This window comes from Argiope bruennichi, chromosome 3 (assembly GCF_947563725.1).
Source record: "Argiope bruennichi chromosome 3, qqArgBrue1.1, whole genome shotgun sequence".
NCBI classification, from domain to species: domain Eukaryota; kingdom Metazoa; phylum Arthropoda; class Arachnida; order Araneae; family Araneidae; genus Argiope; species Argiope bruennichi.
The window spans coordinates 131,983,827-131,998,479 of NC_079153.1; the positions used below are offsets into that span (position 1 = coordinate 131,983,827).

General features: G+C 29.2%; 1 long non-coding RNA gene across 1 annotated transcript in view; it reads right to left on the reverse strand.

Annotated features, from left to right (window-relative positions):
• Positions 1 to 14,653, reverse strand: part of LOC129964077 (uncharacterized) — a 172,116-nt gene that overhangs the window by 25,314 nt on the left and 132,149 nt on the right. The window lies entirely within an intron of this gene.

Consider the following 14,653-nt stretch of genomic DNA (forward strand, 5'->3'; position numbering starts at 1 on the left):
CTCCCCTCCGAGTGGTCATAGTGGCTAAAGTGGAGACTCCTGGAGACTTAATTCACTGGTCCTTGCAATCACCCAGATAAAGAATTTAAGGGAAAGGGCCAGATGAGGGTAGAGTGAGGGGGGCTCCAAATCTTAATGCCTCCCTTCTTGAGAGTCGTCATGGAAACGATTGATGACGTCACGGGGTGGCCGTTTGTCATCCGGGTTACGGTTCGGTGACAGTAATCGCGCACGCTTGACTGCCTGATGGCCAACCGGCAAGATGCCGTGACACCTTGCGCTTTGAATAATGCTGCCCAAAGTTCTTTCGATAACTTTTGGACCGGGAAAGGGATACACTTTTTATTTCTACTTTTAGTTTTTATTTCCACTGTTTTTTTTTATTATTTTTATTTTTTAAGGGGGGACGTCTTGATGTCCAAGAAATTGATGCCAATGGTGGGCGATGGCTATTATATATTTTTTATTTTAGTTCATTCTTCTTTTTTTTTTTTCAGTTCTTACAGCTGTAATGATTCGTCGGGTTATTTATGTATCTGGCCCTACCGTGTGGCAGGGGTGTCGCGAGGAAGTGTGCAATGCATTCAAATGACGGTTGCATGAATTCCGGAATCATTACTTTCTAAGTTCTTCTGCAAGAAGAGAGATAGGGGATGGGATATATGCAGAGGCATGTCTGGGTGTTCATTCCAACCGACATCCGCAATCCATATATCACGAAATAATAACTTTTTTCGTATACTTCCTGCGCATAACACTTTCTGTAAATATGATTCAATGTAAGCATTGCCAGGATATATATGTTCCGAATTTATCTAATAACTGAAATTCTGATTCTCTTGCATGATTTATGGGCTTGCATTGGAGGATAAAGTTTGGATCACTTTAAACTCACGGCTCTTGTTCCTTTATTCTGCAGTAACAATGCATTTAACAATGTTTATTATTTTTTTTTATTTAAACTGTGATAATAATTGACATGCATATGAAGTATTAGAAGATAATTAAGAATGTTAGAAAATGCATATAAATGCACATTTTTATTTATTTTTTTGTAGCACCTGGAGAAAGACTTTCAATTGACATACGCAGTTGAAATATAAACTTTTTGCATTTCATTGTTATAATATCGATACATTAATAATATATACATGATTGCCATATAAAGGAAAAATTTCTCATTAAAAATTGATTATCCGCATCAGACAAAGATCGTGATGTATATTTAGCTACTTGAATGTTATGCGTGACCTTGAACCTAGATTCGTGAAGATTCCCAATTAGTGAGTATAAAAACAAGCAGGAGGCAAAATCAAGACAGACAAAATAATTAATTCATTGAGATAAAGTGTTCTATGACTGAAAACAGTGGTCTTCCCCAAACTTACTCTCATATTCTCTAAGAAAGAAGAATTTTAAACTTTAAACAGGTGTTTTTTTTTGTTGTTGTTGTTTTTTTTTTAACTGATTGAAACCAAAATTTGATTCTAAACTACAACAATTTTCATATTTTTTCTAAAAATAAGACTAAAGAATTTTAATATTTTCTTTCCATCAAAGTTGACCTTCAAAATATTAATAAATCAACTAAGAATAATTTCTGTGTAAGTACATATTTTGTAAAATTTGAATGAATTTTGCATATATAAAGAATTGTTTATCGACAAATTAAAAATAAAGTAATTTGAGGATCATTTAAATGTTAATTTATGGTGCTCATCACTAAAATCATTAAAAAACAATCATTAAATTAATCAAAGCAATCATTAAAAATCGTTTTATTAACTGTTCACTGATTTTTTTTTACTCTGCCAAGCAGTTTACACTACGTAGTAATCTTTGAATATAAGCTACATAATACAGATACATAATACATAATACAGAAGTTCGTAGAAGAATTAACGTATGTGTACTTTTGTTGATATACGTATTGGAACTCTAAATGAAGACTAGAGGACTTATAATTTGTAGTCTTAGAAACTTAATTTAAGAAATTTAATATAAAAACTGCTTATTTTTCCATTGATTCATTGCGTGATGGCAGAAAAAGTAAAATATAAACCATTAGAATGGATAAAACAAGATGTACAATTGATCCTGAGGCATGAATTACATAGCCAAGAAAGAGAAGAATGCATTAAATGATTACATACTATCTGTACTATATTTTCTTTTGAAGTCATAGATTCATATTGAGACAAAAAGATTTAATAATAATAATAATAAATAAAAATAATTTTTAAGTTAAACATCTAAATAAAATTTTTAAATACAACAATGACAACAACAACAAGGCAACTTCAATATATCAAGCATTCATTTTTTAATGCATATTGAGCACGCATACTATAACAAAATAAATGCTTAAATTTCTGTAAACCTTATATAAAACATAAGCGTTATTGAAAATTTTTCTTCCAAATACCTTAGAGAAATCATATATGAAATTGGAGAATATCGTACAGAATTTTGCACTGTTTGAGTTTGGTCACTGTTTAAATGAGGTGATATTCCATTCTTAGAAATTGATGGGAGAAGAAAGAAATTAATCCGAGTTCTAAATAGAATAATTTCATGTGGCATCACAGTCACAAGTGCAAAACTAATTGCACATGTTCAAACTAATGCAAAACTAATTGCACATATGACTGCAGATTTCCTTATTCTATATTGTGACTCATCTCTCGGCGTTCTTTTGCAAGGTGCACAGTGGATTCAACCGTTGAAATTTTGTGGCGTAAATAAAGCATGTCATATGAGTATGATTTTTTTATGAAATTTATGCATTAATAATTTATCGATGTTTGGAATAAATTTAGATCGCCTTAAAAGTATCGCCAAAGGAAAACAATCGAGAAAATCGATTTAAAAATTCACTAGAATGAGTAGCACAAACAATTTATAAATTACCTTTTATTTTCCAAAAATTACCATCTGCTTAAATTGCTTACAGTGAACAAAAAGGCATAATAAATGAAATATATAGCTTAAATATATGCTATGAATATTAAGAGAATAAACGTCGATATTACGTTTATATAATAAATAATGCCTGCATTTTTTTTTAAATTTAAAATTAGTTGATATAAATTTTGAAAGATAAATTTAACTAAATTTTATACATTTTTTTAAAAATAAAGATAAGAGTTTTAAGATAACAATATATTTCAAACATTAATACACCATTTTCTTTTTTTAAAATAAACTTATTTTTGATCAAAAATTGTGTCATAAAATGATTTTATATAAACGTATCAAATGCAACAAACTCCCACAAAATTACATATAGGGATTTAAGATTCTGGTGCACAATTAAAATTGTTATCTAAACTTATATTCTCCCACGAAACATGTAGATACTATTCGAAACATATATGTTCCAACCTTTTGAAGTAACATCAAACGCATTCGTTTCTCAAAAACGAAACACACAAAGTTATGATTGGTATGTTTTTAGATACAAATGCATCATTTCAATTTTAAAATATATTTATTTTTGGTCAAAAATTATGCTAAAAAATGATTTCATTTTAAGTATATCAAATGCAACTAACTCACTTAAAATTTTATATAGTGATTTAAGATTTTAGCATACAATTAAAATTGTTATCTAAACTTATATTATCTCACTAAACGTGTCTGTTTCAAACCTTTTGGAGTAACACAGCAGACGTATTTTGTTCCACAAACACGAGACACGGAAAACTACAGTAGGTCTCTTTTCTCCAGCATGTGAGCTAGAACTAAGCTTCCAGATTTTTACTGCTCGAAAATTCCCAGAGGATAAAAAATACGGCCTTCAGCGTCCGTCGAGAATAGCCACTACCGCAGAGCAAAAAAATAACAGCGCTAGAGGAAAAAATAGTCTATATATAAGTTTAGGCCAGTAGTAGACGAAAAAAGAAGGAAGGAGACAGGGATGGAAAGAAAGAAAAAAAAAAATGGTAGAAAAAGGCAGACGACTTCTCTAGGTCAAGGCCAGGTCAGTAGGAAAAAAAAAAGAGGTCAAGATGTAAGGTCAATAGCACGAAGAGAAAACGAAAGTAGGAGAAAGGCAGAGAGATAGGGACACGGTGTCGTGGGAAGAAGGGGGTCTGGCAGGCTTGTCCAGTGGGAACACGTGTCTGCTATTGATGGTCAGCCGGAAAAAGCCCTGTTGAGTGGATGTATTAGGCTGCAGTCCGTCGGCTGGACGCGCAAAAACGTTGTGGAAAAAGAATCGTAGAGGAGGATACTAGAAATGGAGTGAGAAATACAAAAGATATAGAATGTTTACTGGTAAAGAGCTTCAGTGATATTTCGAGATGGATGCTTTATTTTCTCGCAGTTTAACATCGTTTATTTTCAGCTGAGAAATGTGTTAAAAAATATCTTTTACTCTTAATAAAATGTGGTAATGCATTTGTTTATGTTATTAAAAATATACAAATTTCTTATTTGTAATTTAAAATGAGTTTAAATTTAAAAATACTTGCTGTATAAAGAATTTATTAAAAAAATTAGAAAATTCGGTTTATTCAGTTTATTTCTGGCTTTAAAATTTTTATTCCTGGAGATTTTATTATATAAAATTACTTATTTTTTCATAATTAGTGTTAACCCTCGACTTTATTAAAAGAGAAAATATTTATAATTTTTTGTATACTATGCCACATTTTCCGACAACTGTGCAAAGAAAATTTAGAACTCAGTATAGGATGAAAAGAGTAAACAGAAAATCAAATGTATACAAGCAGATGAAAAATTTTAAAGAACCCAACAAACGAAAACTGTTTATTTTTTCTTTAAATGATTGGTTAAGGAAAATAAGTAATTTCTTCAAACTTCTAATAAAATAAAATAAAAACTACATATACTCATCTTTTTAATTGCTTTAATAAATTCTATCTATCGCGTACATTTACAAAGTTACAACAATTTCAGGCTGCATATAACTTCAATGTTCACCTTGAATTTATGTCAAATCAAAGAAACATATAATGCTTATTGCATAATAATGTTAATTGTAAATAATGTTGCATTATAATGTTAATTGTAAAATAATGCTGAATAATAGTATTAATTGTATACTAACGTTATATAATAATAATACGAATTGATACATCCGGTGTTGCTTACGAGTAAAATCTTTTCATGTATATTATTTTTAACATAGAGACTATTTTTGTATGAAATTTTATATATATAATCTCTTTTCCAAAACATCTGTATTGAAATAAAAGAGAAATAAAAAAAAGTGATAGAGTACTTCAAAATCTTAATGTTGCCCAGCATAGAAGTATCTGCTAATTTCTTGTTTTCAAATATCATTAAATCAGATGATTGAAGGATATTTGAAATAAAGAAATTAAATTAAATAAATGCTTCAAATTTTCAAAGAATTAAGAATAATTTTTAAAAACTGCACAAAAATGAAATTAGTATCCTTGAAAAGGTAATTTTATTTTAAACATTCTCTGATGGTATAAATTTTTTCCCGAATAATTTAATTTTGAAGTTTCTATGGAAAAAAGACAAAATATTGATTAATTTCTCATAGATTGAAGGTTCTGCTGACATTGAATAACTGTTACATTTGCTCGCGTCAGCTTCACTTCACTTGCCTCCTCTTGAGCGATTGTCGTTTGTCTGCTTTTAGGTATTATTAAATCATTACTTTGAAACAAACAAAAATCTATCAAAAATATATATTAAAATAAACCAGTAATTAAAAAAATATTGATAAAACAGATTCGAGTTAATATTAATTTTTATGTTTGATTTTTTTAAAAAAAATTAGTGACAGTTGAAGAAATATTTTGCTAAAACGAAATTGATATAATTGAAAAGGTAAAATTTTGAATTTTAACGGGATATAAAAATATTTCTTTTGGAATAATTTTCTCTAATGTTATTAATGTGGAAAATAGATGAAACTGGGGCTAATTTCTCATTAAATGAATATCTATTTTTTTTTTTTTTAATTTTTGGAAAGTTGACAGTATTCCTTTTCTTATCCTCAATAATAAGTGAGTTGTTTAGGAAGACATGCTAAACATATGCAAATACATACTTGTATAGCCATAATGACTTTTATTTATTTTAAGATCGATATTTTAAATCATTTGTTGCCTATATATAAGAATTTGAGACCTAAGTATTTTCATATTTTAATCAAACTCGTCTTTATAAACATTTTGAAATAATGCTTTTCATGTTACTTATATTAGTATAATTTTCAGACAAATATCTTGATTCTGTTCTTAAAAATAGGCGTTTCAATTTTCCCCATGGAATTTTTGTTGTAGTTTTCAATACTTCTGTTGCACATCACATTTCAAGGCATAAAAGCAGATATGATGTGTTATTTGTGTCAAGTCACATAATTCAAGAGTATGCCCTAGAAAAAGAAAGATTTTCTTCTGAACATGTACATTGAAGGGTGGGCCTCTCTTGATATCATATTCAAGATGTAAATATATCATATAAAAGAATTAAGAACACAATAGAATAAGATAAAATATTAGTTGTATTATTTAGTCTAAAGAATTCCAAGACAATGATGCAGGATATCAAACTCTTGTCGGAACTTCATAGGAAGAAAACATCCAAGAATCGGTCATCAAAAGCATACCAAATGAATTAATTATTAACCCTAAAGAACTGAATTTTGTCAAAAAGCATCGAACATTAAAAATGTACTGAAAAATAAAATAAGAAATACCGAAGACGTTGGAACCAAGCTCTTTATTTTCTCTGAAGAATGATAATATGATCAAAACTTTAATTACAATCTTGGATACATTTTTTTCTGGTGTGTTATTTAAAATTATTCTAACAAAGCAATTAAAATATGCAAACAGAATTCACAATATTTATTAATTAACTTCTATGTTCCATCAATGAAAATAAGTTTTAAGCAAATAATCTTTCAACAAAGATCAAACTCAAAATTATATCTTAAAATCAGATAACTTCGAAGAAATTGATTGAAACTTATATAAAGTAAAACAATATTAAAGAATTTCAGAAAAGTATTCAATCTGATTGACCTTTTAGCTTTAGACATATTATTCCAGCTATAAAAATAAAGAATACATTTTAAATTTTATAAAATTTCAACTTCAACAATAATTTGGCTGAACAAAATGTTTACTAAAATCGATTTTTTATGTTTAAAAAATGGAGTGTTCCATCAATTTTTCGAGATAAATAGAATTTTTTTTTCTCAAATAGAAACCTATTGTCTTATAATTTATATGATATTTTTTCAATTTTTTCGAAAAAAATAATTGTATATTGAATAAGATAATAAAGTCTATATAATTTATTAAAAAGATGTTTTGAAATTTAAGTTTTTTGTTGTTAAAACAAATTATCTGTGTACTGAAATTTAATTTTCTTATGCAAAACTAAGACTGTCGAAAATTCAAAAAATGTTTGAACAGAATATAAAAGCCACTGTAAATAAAGATACATTTTGCTAATCTGAAAAAAAAAAAGTAAAAATATTTCTTTTTTAGAAACATGTAAATATATTCGAAAGTGATTAAATTATAAGCCCAGCAAACCAATCTTCTTTCTTGTCCATTTATAATGGATATTTAAAATAATTTTCATTGAAGATCACATTTGCCATTCGATCTAAAACGATACTGCTTTCTCATCGATCATAAAATATTGAACTTGTTTAAAAAATTTTTTTCAATAGACAATTTGTAGTTTTGGAAATGAGGTCATAGTCAATCGATCTCTTAGTTACTCCGCATGCTATGAAACTTTATATAGATTTTTGTCTTGTAATATGACTTACTTTTTCTTTTCGAGAGAAAAAAAAAACTGTATTCGAAAATTGGAACATTGCGCTTAATAGGCATTATGTGGCTAGATGAATCCACTTCATTTTTAACTGTCCATGTTTTCTTATTAGGTTGTTCTCGCAGTTAATAACTTTTGCTTTTTTCATTTTTTATACCACATACAAATGAATTTTTTAATTAATTTTTATCATTCCACGATTTATTGAAAAATCATTTGTTTAGCCTGGAAAAAGGGTCGGCGTTCTAATCTCGCTTAGCCAATTCGAGAAGTTCTGCATACCGGGTGTGCAAAGAATATCATTACAAATTAATAATTTCAAAAAAAACATCGCTCGAATGGATTAATTTAACACAAAACATGAATCAAATGGCTCATGATAAAACGAAAATACAGCTGACTAAAGTGATTTGGAGAACCCAATATATATCTAAGCTAAATTTTTGACTTATCTTTCTATGAAGAATTGTCAGAGAAATATGTAGAATTTGTTGTTCGCTCTTGAAAAAAAAATCTCTAACATTCAATCTGTTAACAGGCTATGTTTTGAAAAATACATAGCCTGAGTATATATATCATAACATTTTTTCTCCCACACATTTTATTTAGCAGTGCCATGAAGTTAAGCTATTAGATGGGAAAGACATTTAATAAGATTAGTTGACAATCAAGCCGCTAAAAAAATGTTTTTGGCTAACTAACCCTTAGGCATTCAAAAAAGAGAGTGATCAAAACTTAGGTAGACTGCATACCTAAAAAAAGACTTTAAAACTATTAAGGTGGCAAATTGGAAAACTTAAGCCAAGAACAAGATGGCATAGAATGGAATTCTGAAGAAGGGTCTTCATTCTACCTATCCGGGACAGAATGAAAACCAGGGCTCATCCGGGACTACTGAGCCAATGAAGTTGAACAAAACTTATCTTAGGACTGATTTCGTAATTGTTAGTTGAAATCAAATGCCAAAATGATTACCTATACCAGCAATCTGCTCTTCAGACTTTTACACAACGTTAATAGGAGAAGACATCTCTGACAAAGTTTAATTCAGCGCACATCAAACCCATAAACAAGACAAATCACTCATGGAATCATATCTGAAAATTTTGATCTCCCACTTCTGAAATCGAGACTTAGCTATCAGGCTGTAGCTTGTCGGGAAATTGGGAAAAACTCAAACAAAACTAGCCCGAAAACTATCTACGGGTTGCTTTTTTAACTGATATGATCAGATGGGTTTCAAATGCTGAAAGGTCGAGAACTACTGCCTCAGTAAACCATCAGTTTCAAACCTATTCCATCAAATCTACGAAACAGCATTTCACATATAAAATCCGACGAAAGTGATATGTGCTTTTTTTTTTTATCAGTAGAGAGCCTTAAAAATGCACACTTCCCGAAAGAGATCGCACCATGTATTTTATTTATTCACGCTCAACACAAACCTACATTAAATTTTTAAAATCCCAGCTTTTTCTAAAGGTACAATCCTGGAAACTTCTCTACCCTTAATGTGATACCCAAGTTAAGAGTACCGCCATTTTCAACGGAATGTCCGGACTCTTTATCCGGCGGAGCAATACACGGTTACGAAGGCGATCTCCGGTAAGTAAATTCCAGTTCTTAAAGTCCCCAAGGCTTCTAGTTCGTTACCTTTTTTTTCCCCTTCCTTTTAAAAGCACTATTTATTTGTTTGTTTATTTTATTTATTTTTTGCGACTTTTTTTTTTTCTGCTAACGGAAAAGCAATTTCTCGGATTGAAAAGTTTAAAATTTGTCTTCCTCTGCTTCGTAATCAAGCTGGTGGAATGCATTCGTCAAAGAAAGTGGATTCTATTTTATTTTTTACGCTTTTTTTATTTATTTTAACTCCCTGCAGTTGTTACTTTGAGAGCTGAGTCTCTTATGATGGCACGTGTGCACCATATAGAATGCGATGTGGACGCTAAAAACTAAAACAATATTAGTAAAAGGCGCTTTTGATAGAGAGAACTCTTGAAGGTTGGTAATTCCATCGAATAGCTTTGCTTATTTTTTTTCCCTTTGATTCCTTTTTTTTTTTTTTTTTCTTTTCATTCCTGCCTTCTTGATCTACGAGAGAGTGAAAAAAAAGTCGGTCTCAGTGCTTATTTCGCGAAATTCAATTGGATTCGGAGTCACATTTAATTTTATAGCTCTGCTAGAATTTTAAATTGACTTTTCTCTTAAATTTGGAAGAACTCATCATTGATGAAATTATTTTTCTGCATCAGAGTTTGTCATGAAATAGAGGATCTGCAAAAAAAAATAAGGAAAAATAAAATAAAAAGATCCGCTTGACATTTTAGGATCGATGTGATTGGATTGGAATAGCTTTGGGTGGTTGACTGGAATTGACAATTTTTTACATTCGGTTTTAAAATGGGAAAAAGGAATTAAAAATATAAAAAATGAAAGATGAAAAAGATCCTGTAAAAGAGCTTTGCTGTTATTCCTTGAATGTAATTTCTTGATTTGAAAGAAAGCTTTTTTAAAGTAAAAAAATAGAGCTGATAAGAATTTTATACTGGCTATGAAAAATTTTATAGAAATAGACTGAGAGATCTAGCACATTTTGATTCTGTTGATTAGTAAACAAATATGGATAAATGCGACATCGAAATTTATTAATTAATTAACGTTTCTGTTGCATTTTTATGTATAATAATTTTACATAAAGATAGATAGATGCCGTCGATAAATCTATATTTGTACAAGGCACAGAAACCGATTTAATTGCTTATTGTCGAATGGCAACAGTCAAATGTAAACAAACAATGGCACGAATTTCAGATTGCTCCATTGAACGGTTTTTACAACTGAACTGAATCGAGTGCTTCGCGTAGCTAATTAATGAAAATTCAAAAATGATGTTAGGAATTTTCTGAAAATTGTTTTTCATGTAACAAAAAAGTGTATTCAGTTATAGGAAAGAAGATATAAAAGAAATCAAGAAACAGATATCAGAGAAAAAAAGTATAATCCAGAGTGAAAATAGGAATAACCGTTGCAGATGGATAAACGTTATGACTTGCCTATGGAAATTGATATTATTTTTCTCAAAAGAAATATCTGACAAAAATGGTATCTTGAGACTAAATAAAAAGAAAAAAAAATTAACGACAACATTTTGCACAATTTCGCATTTTCGTCCGATTTTTTTCTTAATTTTAATAATACTTTTTAATTCAATTTTTAACAATTGTTTCAAATGTTATGAAAGGAAATTCATATTTATCCAACAAAACAGTAGTCGCCTGTTTTTAATTCTATCGCAGGATTTTTATTTCCGAATTTATTTCATAATATACACATCTTTTAATTTGCAATAAACTGATTCAAATAAATATATGTTTTTCAATTTTATCAAATAACAAGATTGGATTTTTTAAAAATATATTCCGTATTAATAATTTAACAGCTAAAAAATTCAATAATCTGTGCGAACAGGCTGATCACCAAAGGCAGCTAGTTGTTTGAAACAGAGCTTTAAAACAGGGAAATTCATTAAAATCTGGCGAAATAAATTGCTAATAATTGGAAATAATTGCTATGCATATTTCGTATACGGAAAAGTAAATTTACTCTGTGTTATTTGAAACGGTGACTACTGCACCACTTCTAAAGTTGCAAAACATGTTGAGGTGGAAGGAAGATCATTCATGTTTTTGTTATTATTATTTCCCGTTTTTTATCTCTGTAACTATCATGATTACATGCTTGTCAAACTGATTGTAGGATGAAGTTTGTCTGACAATAACCATTCATAAACAAACAAAATTAAACGATTTCTTCCGTGTAGTTATTTAAAACGGGTTTTTAATATTATCATTACAAAATTTTATTGAGAACTCAGGATAAAAATATTTATCAGTAATATTGACTGCGACATATTTCTGTGTTAAGTGATTTATTACACTCAAACATATTATCTACAAAATAATAATATTAATAAACAAAATAAACATACAATCTCTAAAATTTTATTTAATTTATTCAGTTAATTTTTTTTTTTTTTTTTGTCATTTGGTGTGAAACAATTTTAAAATCTTCTGCAATTAATAAGTTAATTTGCATGTTAATGATTCATATATTATCAAATATGATATACATATATGTGTTCGTTTTTATGTTTAATACATAAAGAAATATTTCGCCAAATATGAATTACTACGCATTTTTTATAGGAGTGATACAATCATTTCTGCGTATTCCGACGATTGATTAATAAGATAAACATCTTATATGGGCCAAATCTCAAGGAATCATAACCCGACTAACAAACAATTGCATATTTTAAACGTTTACATGGGAAACAATTTCACTCAACATATACAATAGCAGACGTTTCCAAAATAGGTTTTGCCCATTTCTTAAGACGCAACAAATTATTATTGGATGAGCATCCTTTTTCTGTGGGTTTATATCATATATAGGACCTAACAGTCGATTTTTAGATGTCCATATGATAAATAAGATTTAGCCAACCATTACGATTACACAGCTTCATGAATATACAATTGTTTTGACTTGTTTTTAACTAGATAGAACTGACGTTTTTCAACGAATGTATAGCTCTCACCAAGATGCCAAGAAAAGATTTGTACTTTTAAGTAAAATTGCTTTTGTTGGACAAAATTAAATTTCCGTCTATTAAAGTAAACCATCGTATATTGGTTTCTGTGTTAAATTGACTGTAGCTTATTTCCGACAACAAAAACATTATTCTGTAGGGGATGATCTTCTTAGAAAGAATGAGCAGCAGCACCAAAAAGGTAACGTGATGGAAATTATCTTTAAGTCGAAAAATACATTAAAATATTGGTTTTCTGCAGTCAGAGGCTATGTTGATAATATCATTAGTCTTGTGAGTAAATCTTTCTATTCTATAATTTATTAAAGTAGAGAAGAGAAAGAAGATTATTTATTCTTTAACTTCATATGAAAGCCGTTTAATTGCTCTAAGATGTTGTAGTACTAAGGTATCCCAATTAAGCTGGATGAAATGTATATTCATTCTTATTAACATTCCGTTAGTCGCATGGTGCATATTAGATCCGGCGTTGCCAAACATCCTCTAGCTGGTGTAGAGTGGGAGCTTGGAGAGGAGGTGCCAGCTCAAGTGTCATCCTCGTCATCTGACTTCGGTTCAAAATTATGAATTTAGCCCTAGTGTTGTTTTAAAAGCGGGATGTTAATATAACTAAACTAATGAAAATATTCATTCAAACATATGCTGACAAATGAGTGACAACTTTCTTTCAAGCTTCTATAAATGAATATGAGTATTTTTTTTAGCTCATTTTAAAATTGCATGCTTGTTGTACTTGTCACAGAGCGAAAGATCAGAGGTTCATTTTATTGCTTCTTTTCCTACGCTCGAGGCCCTTTTTTTTCATCCTTTCATCGCCTTTTTTTTTTAGTCGATAGACGGGGATCGCAATTTCTGTGCGATGACTGGCGGTTGAAACAAACAATGAAGGAGATAACTAGATGTAATTCTGAAAGCAATTTTCCTGAATCGCTCTTGTCTTCAATTTCTGGGAGGTTGATGTGTTGCGTTAAGTCAACAGCGGACGAGGGACTGTCCACGGGCTGCGGATTTCAATCTATGCCCTCCTGCTCTTCTCTTCAGGTTATAATCAACAGCTGTAACCTCGACTGATGTGGATTAATATTAATAAGCAGCTGAAGTTTTCTATTCTTTATGCTTTCAAATTAAGTTTTCAGTGAAGGATCGTTTATTATGTAATGTTTCGAAATCCTGAAAGTTTTTCTTATCTTACTAATACTGCAAACATGCATGAAAAAACTTACACTCGATATAAGGTTCTACTATAGATACAGAATCATCTTATATAAGGGACTAATGGATTGTAGTCCAGGGGCACCGTTGATCCAAGGGTAGCTATTAATTTACAATACTCGTTTCCTTTTAATTTTGATCGAAAAGAAATTTAATTAATTATTTAAAATTATATTTTAACTACGTTGAGGATTTGTAATTAAATAGCCATTGTTATTGTAGTGTTACGTAAATATATATATATATATATATATATATATATATTCAAAAAAGTATTCATAAATAAACAATCAGTAAGAAATTCCTTAAGGTTGAGCCTTAACTTGAAAAATCATTTTTTAGAACGTTTTATTTATTCAATATTATTATTTTCTGAACAATCTTCATAAAAACATCCGAATTTTGTTTATCAGATTATTCTTTGGGAAGTTGCTAAATGTTTTATATATTTATATTTGTATAAAGCATTTCTTAATATTATGTTACATCTTTAATTGTGATTTTCTCAAATTCTAAATTTTTTTCTTAAAAAATTTTCTTAAGAAAAAAATTTGCGAATCAAAATCTAATGCATGTTTGTTCTTCAAATTTGTTATAATAATTTCTCCATACACTCATCAGTTCTTAGACTAGAGAATAGGAAATTTTTTCATATAAAAATATTCTTAATTATTTTAATAACAATGCTCAAAAAAATTTGAAAATTTCGTATTATTTATCAGTATAACCCCAATACTTAGAGATTGTACGGAAGGGGAAATTCTTTTTTCAATCAAAGAAGTAGGAAATTAATTTATTAAACTACAAGAGTTTAGACTGCAATTAGCAAATAGATTGATACGCACTTTTAAATAAGATTTTTTCTGTATGTTTTCAGCCAGGAACAACACAGATATTAGCAATTTTTAAAACACTTTTGGTATTCATTTGATATACTCTGATGTTTTTGATTTTCTTTCAATAAATAAATGCGATAATCCAAAAACTTTATAATTTTGCAGCGTTTTTGAAAAAAAATCATCTTCTATGCCG